This window comes from Terrapene carolina, unplaced genomic scaffold, assembly GCF_002925995.2.
Source record: "Terrapene carolina triunguis isolate 2854851 unplaced genomic scaffold, T_m_triunguis-2.0 Scaffold51696, whole genome shotgun sequence".
Taxonomy (NCBI): domain Eukaryota; kingdom Metazoa; phylum Chordata; order Testudines; family Emydidae; genus Terrapene; species Terrapene triunguis.
The window spans coordinates 1-7189 of NW_020716047.1; the positions used below are offsets into that span (position 1 = coordinate 1).

General features: G+C 59.7%; 1 pseudogene; it reads right to left on the bottom strand.

Annotated features, from left to right (window-relative positions):
* Positions 1-239: 239 nt before the first annotated feature.
* On the bottom strand, positions 240-6717 carry LOC112119421 (annotated as a pseudogene).
* Between the last annotated feature and the right edge of the window lie 472 nt (positions 6718-7189).

The window sequence follows — 7189 nt, forward strand, 5'->3', positions numbered from 1 at the left end:
TTATGAGTAGAACCAACCCCCTAACGTGTGTAACAGCAGCCCGGCCAAGGCACCGACAGAGCCTGGCCTAGACCCGTCGACCCAGACTCCCCAGGGTGCTCACCCACACTGGGAACCCGGTCCTGGAGCCGGACGCAATAAAAGTGCAACAGAAAAACAGCCTGGTGTGTAATTCCCTGGGAAAGGCCACGCCCAGCGAGGGCCCCATTCCTGGACAGGGGTGGTCTCCCGCCTGCTCCAGCCACGTCAGGGATCCTGCGGGGGAGAGATTCCCAGTGAGACTTGGCTCGCCCCCAGTGCAGCACGGCAGGTGCCCCCCCCCCACATGCTCTCACACTCCCCTGCGCTCACCTCGATGCCAAGGATGGTGGAGTCGAAGAGGTCCCGGAACTGCTCATCCTGGGAGCTGTGCGAGCGGATCAGCGGCTGGAGAGGCAAACACCAGTGCCTTAGTGCCCCTCCTGCCACCAGCAAGCCAGACAGCGTCCTGGCTGCAAGGTGGAGAGTGCCCCAGGGGAAGCGGCTGTGGGGGGCCAGGCCCTGGACGCCCCGCTGGACGCAGCTGCTGTTAGGGTCATCCCCAGGCAGGCTGCGTGTAAGAGGCCTGCCGCAGTCAGGCCGGGGCTCACAGGCCCTCAACACATCACCAATAGCCCTTCCCGCCGGGGCAGGGCCAGGGTTCCCCTCACCATGTCCAGGCCCTGGGCATCCTCCTCGTCGCTGCTCTCCGCCTGGATCACCATCTCCTCCTCCTCCTCCATCAGGCTGAGCCTAGGGGACACAGGGCAGGGTTAAGGGGGCTCCGGCCCAGAGAGGGAGAGCCGCCCCCCAGGACAGCGACAAACTACTCACCGGTCCATCCTGCTGCCCAGCCCAAGTCTCGAGGTGCTCCGGGGGACCAGGAGCTGCTGCTGCCGCCCAGGTGATTCTCGGGAGCGCTGGGAGCTGAACCAGGGCTGGCTGCAAAGGGCAGCAAGGTCAGAACAGGTTAAACCGCCCCCCATCCCCGCTGGCTCTGCCTTGCCCCCCATGGGTCTCACCTCTGCACGAAGTCCGACTCGGACCCCTCCTCTTCCTGCAGCTGCGCCGGGCTGCCCGGCTGGCGTCCCCTTTTCAGCGCCGTCGACGTCAGCATCGGCGTCTCCAGGCGGCTGCTCAGCTGGAGGCTGGAATCCCCTCGCTCAGACAAGTCTGCAACAGGAGAGAGATAGAGGTCAGGTGATCCAGTCCTGGCCCTAGAGTCACCCCACTCCCCTGCCCCCTACCTGCACCCTGGGTTCCCCCACGGCCCCCTGCTATCCCTGGGCTCTCCCCCCCCAGCTCCGCTGGCGCCCCCCCAATCCTGACCCACAGCCCCTGCTATCCCAGCCCTGGGCTCTCCACCCCCCGCCAGGTCTGCCAGTGCACCTCAATCCTGACCCGCAGCCCCCCAGGTGCCAGCTCGTGCCAATGTGCCCGTGTCTCATTCGAACACTGACAGCTGGAAGCAGTCCAGCTCACCTGTGTGCTAGTACTGGTAAAACAGGTACACCTCTACCCCGATATAACACAAATTCGGATATAATGCGGTAAAGCAGTGCTCCAGGGGGGGACGGGGCTGCGCACTCCAGCGGATCAAAGCAAGTTCGATATAACGCGGTTTCACTTATAACGCGGTAAGATTTTTTGGCTCCCGAGGACAGCGTTATATCGGGGTAGAGGTGTATTAGAATGGTAAGAATAGGTTTAGACTTTACGATTGGGAGCTGCTGCCTGCATTAATCTCACATGTACCATCGGTGTCCCACATTGCATGGTTGTATTTGGGCCTGTGACTGTGTAAACCGCCAGACAGAAGAGAGACATTAATTAGTGCTAGGGGCTGGGACGGTGCACCTGGAACTTCCCTAGGGACTGTCAGCAAGAGGACACGAGACTTCTACCATTCTGCCCTCTTCCCCATGAAGGAGAGTCATGCGAGCGGACTCCTCCCAGCAGGTGAGCTTGCAGCTCAGAACATGGCCGGAGGGGAATAAAGCTCCTGACAAGAAGGAACTGATTACACTGCTTGCACGCTGGGGCGAAGTGTTCGTTTGTAGGCATGACTGGCTTACCCCACAGGACATACAGAGCTTGCAGACTATAGCAGCTTTCATTACCTTTTGAAACTTAAGACTGTAACTCATCTGTGTGGCTCTCTGTCGACTTGCTTTAACCTTGTAAATAACTCCCTGGTTTCCTTTCCCAGTTTCACACAGTTTATCCTGGCTACAAGCTGCAAGCCCTCAGGTGGAACTGACCTGGGGGAAGGGACTGGCCCTCCGGAAGTGGCAGTAACCTGAACGCTGCTGTGATGCTGAGTGTGAGGGACCAGCTAGCACACAGGTAAGCCCACCTGTCCCTGAGGGGCCTGTCTGTGACCTGAGACTGGCGCTCACACTTTGGACTAGTCACTGCCGGCAGCGTTACACCTGCTATTTCCTAGCAGGGGCAGCAGCGTGTGGCATTTGCCCCTCACCATCCAGACGCCTCCTCTTGGCTGCAGAGCTAGGTCTCCTCCGGGGTCGGGGGGCTGCAATCCGGCTGGCATTGGAGCCCATGTCATCCAGGGATCTCAGCGAGCGGCGATACGTCAGGAGTGAATTCCAGCGCTTCCCTCTCTGCTGTGGGGAGAGCCTGGCCTGGCAGGTCTGCTCCAGGTAGGACAGGCTGTGGGAGGGAAGGCATAAGAATGGCCATACTGAGTCAGACCAAAAGTCCATCTAGCCCAGTATCCCGTCTGCTGACAGTGGCCAGTGCCAGGTGCCCCAGAGGGAACGAACAGAACGGAATCATCAAGTGACCCATCCCCTGTCGCCCATTCCCAGCTTCTGGCAAACAGAGGTCAGGGACACCATTCCTACCCATCCTGCTAATAGCCATTAATGGACCTATCCTCCATGAACTTCTTTAGTTCTTCTTTGAACCATTATAGTCTTGGCCTTCACAACATCCTCTGGCGAGGAGTTCCACAGACTGACTGTGCACTGTGTGAAGAAATACTTCCTTTTGTTTGTTTTAAACCCGCTGCCTATTAATTTCATTTGGTGGCCCCTAGTTCTTGTGTTATTAGAAGGAATAAATAACACTTCCTTATTTACTTTGTCCACACCCGTCATGATTTTATAGACCTCTATCATATCCCCCCCTTTAGTTGTCTCTTTTCCAAGCTGAAAAGTCCCACTCCTCATATGGAAGCCGTTCCAGACCCCTAATAATTTTTGTTGCCCTTTTCTGAACCTTTTCCAATTCCAATATATCTTTTTTGCGATGGGGCAACCACATCTGCACACAGTATTCAAGATGTGGGGATACCATGGATTTATAGAGAGGCAACATGATATTTTCTGTCTTATTATCTATCCCTTTCTTAATGATTCCCAACATTCTGTTCGCTTTTTTGACTGCCGCTGCACATTGAGTGAATGTTTTCAGAGAACTAGCCACAATGACTCCAAGATCTCTTTCTTGAGTGGTAACAGCTAATTTAGACTCTTTCATTTTATATGTATAGTTGGGATTATGTTTTCCCATGTGCATTACTTTGCATTTATCAACACTGAATTTCATCTGCCATTTTGTTGCCCAGTCACCCAGTTTTGAGAGATCCTTTTGTAGCTCTTCGCAGTCTGCCTGGGACTTAACTATCTTGAGTAGTTTTGTATCATCTGCAAATTTTGCCACCTCACTGTTTACCCCTTTTCCAGATCGTTTATGAATATGTGGAATAGGACTGGGCCCAGTACACACCCCTGGGGGAGACCACTACTTACCTCTCTCCCTTCTGAAAACTGACCATTTATTCCTACCCTTTGCTTCCTGTCTTTTAACCAGTTACCAGTCCATGAAAGGACTTTCCCTCTTATCCCATGACAGCCTTTGATGAGGGACCCTGTCAAAGGCTTTCTGAAAATTGAAATACACTATATCCACTGGATTCCCCTTGTCCACGTGCTTGTTGACCCCCTCAAAGGCAGGTTAACCCTTACACAGCATGGGGGCCACTAATCACACACACACACACCCAAGCACTCCCGAAAGCCGTTGTCTCCCACCCCCACCGGCCCACCACCCTGGGCACTCACAGCAGCTTCTTGTCCGGGCGCAGCAGGCGGGGGGAGAATTCGCTCAGCACCTCCAGGAAGGGCAGGTTGAGGGGCCCCAGCTCTGAGCCAGAGGGTTCTGGCTCCTGGAAGGCAAATTTGATCCCAGCCCTGGGCAGGAGAGAGAAAGAGAGAGATGGAAAGCTGGGGGGGGGCTTCAAACCCTGCAAGTCCAAGTGCCAGCCATCCCACCCCCACGTTCAGTGCTGACCCCAGCGTGCCCCTCCCCAATTCCTAGAGGCTCCCGGACTCCCAGCATGCCCCTACAGCTCTGCTCTGCTCCCCACCCAGCCCCCCGGCTCACTTGTGCAGGGCCACCAGCGCCTGGCGGTTGTGCAGCTGGTGCAGGCCGAAGAACAGGGAGAAGCGCCGTGCCAGGTCCCGGATCTCCAGGAAGGCCTTGCCGTAAACTGCCTCTGGGCCCTGCTGCAGCAGCAGCTCTGTCAGCAGCTGCACAGGGGGCAGAGAGTCAGACATGGGGCCGCATGGCGGCTCGAGCCCCATCCTCCAGCCACCTCCCTATACAGACGCACAGGGACGGGCCAACCCAGGGGCCTCCCCAGCCCCCCCACCCCATACACACGGATATGGATCAGTGACAGGGACTCCCCTCTCCCCCAGGCAGCACTGGGCACGGGCCCCTCCCCGGTACCTGCTGCAGGCTGAGGAGAAGGGTGCGGGCCCACTCATCCCGGTCAATCTGCCGCGCCCGGCTCAGCGTCTCCTTGATGATGTCCCCGTAGTCCTTGTAGAACTGGAAGGGAGAGCAGGGTGGTGGGGCCCCCCAACCGCCAGCGGTGAGTAGGGCTGCAGGCTTGTCACGGCTGCTGTGACTTTCCTTTGGGGTCAGGATTTTAATAAAAACTCACCTGCAGCAGTGGCGGCGCCTGCCCGCAGGGCTGGGCCCAGCTTCCCACTCTGGGCGTTGCAACCTGGCACAAGGGGTCAGTCGCAGGCCAGGCCAAACCTGAGCAGTGCTGCGGCCCCGTGTGCCGGGTGGGTCACAACGCCTGCAGCAGGGAGCCGGGCGCAGCCCCAGAGATTAGAGTCTCCATCGCCCTGATCCGCACCCCGAGCTCTAGGTGTTCAGACACTGGAGGCAGTGCCCACCCCTCGGTATGGTAGGTGCACCCCTGCCCCCCGCCCTGTGCCGTGGGGTCCCTCCCGTATCTCCCCCACCTTGGCGTAGTGCTTGAAGACGTCGGAGGCGGCGCTCAGCTCCAGCACGTTGTAGATGATGAGTTTGCAGAAACCGGCCAGCAGGTTGCGCTGTTGGTGTAGCCTCTCAATCTTCCCCTCGCTGTCCTCATCTGCAGAGGATGGGGTGGGGAGTGAGGCTTTTGGCCCACAGATCCCTCTCCCCATTTCTCTGTGCCCCCCCTCTACTCAGCCCCCTTCCCCCAGCCTGCCTGTCCACTCTCCCGCCCTTGCCCCCCCCCAGCCCCATGGGGCGAGTACGCACCACTGCCCACAAGCTCGGCGTGGTTGAAGACGTGATCCATGAGGAATCCGGCCAGCTGGGACTGCAGGGCGAGCTCGGGCTGGTACACCAGCAGCTCCAGCGCCTCCCGCTCGCCTCGAGCCAGCTGCGGGCTGAACACCAGCAGCAGGTCACTCAGCAGCACAAAGGCCTGGACAGACAGAGGCAGAATGAGCACCCCACAAACAGCACTGCTGGGGGGCTCCCAGCCCCCCTTCCCCAGCACGCCTGAGCTGCGGCCTGTCCAGCCCTCGGCTCCCAGCCCTTGTCCACCTCTCACCTGCTCCTGGACACTGGAGTCCACGTCGGTCAGGCAGCTCTGGCAGAGGGAGCAGAAGGAGGCGACTTTGCGCTTCAGGGCCAGCAGCTCTTTCTGGGGTAGGAGCAGAGGAGGCTGTGAGGGGCAGGAACCCCTAACCCCCAGGACTCAGAGGCAGGGCCTGGGCTGACCCCCACCCCACCCTTCTTGGCAGGGACCTCCCCATCGGCCTCACCTGCGCAGGGACGGTGCCGGAGACACGAGCCAGCTCCCAGAGGATGCCGAAGTGGAGACAGGTCATGGTGGGGATGACCACCTGCAATGGAAGCCCAGAGTGAGAATGTGGGGCTGTAGTCCCCCCAGTTCCAAGCTGCCCCATTGCATCCTCTGCCCACAGCCCCCCACGCTGCCTGGCAGGGCAAGGCCCCACCTGGGTTCCCTGCTGGCGGGGGGGGGGGCCAGGCTCCTGGCTCCCCGAGAGACCCCCCCAGTACCTGCTTGGGGACCTCGCCTGTGTCCACAGCTCGCTGGAGGAGGAGGCTGCAGGGCTCATAGAGCTGCCATGGGGTCAGGTCGTGAGCACTGCAGAGAGAGAAAGAGAGAGCGCCTTGCTCACGGGGGCGTCCTAGCCCCCCACTCCCCTCCCACCGCCACCGCAGGGCAAGGATGAAGGGACCCATGTGAACAGACAGCAAGGAGATGGAAAGGGCAGGGCAGGGCAGGGCTGTGCGACCGGGCCCCGCTGCCCAGACGGAGCTGGGGGGGACGACGCAGTCTGGCACTCACTTGTGGAGGATGGAAATGCGCTTCAGGGTGGCAGCCATGCTGTAAACCTCGTCTTCATCCAGGTACGAGGCCTGAGGGGGGACCGAGACAGCTCAGCAGGGCAGGCCCCTAGGTATCAGTCCTACGGCACCCCTTGGAGCCAGCACAGCGCCCCCAGCAGTCCCTGAGCGCCTGGTGCCCCCCGCTCCCAGTTACACACTATGTACCCCCCACACACCCCCAGTAACATGCCCCACTCCCTGAGCGCCTGGTACTTCCCCACACAGCCCCACTCCCTGAGCGCCTGGTACCTCCCCACACAGCCCCACTCCCTGAGCGCCTGGTATCCCCAGTAACACACCCCACTCCCTGAGCGCCTGACGCCCCTCCACCCCCAGTAACACGCCCCACTCCCTGAGCGCCTGGTCCCCCCCCACACCCCCAGTAACACACCCCACTCCCTGAGCACCTGGCGCCCCCCCACCCCCAGTAACATGCCCCACTCCCTGAGCACCTGGCATCCCCTGCTCCCAGTTACACAACATGTACACCCCACTCCCTGAA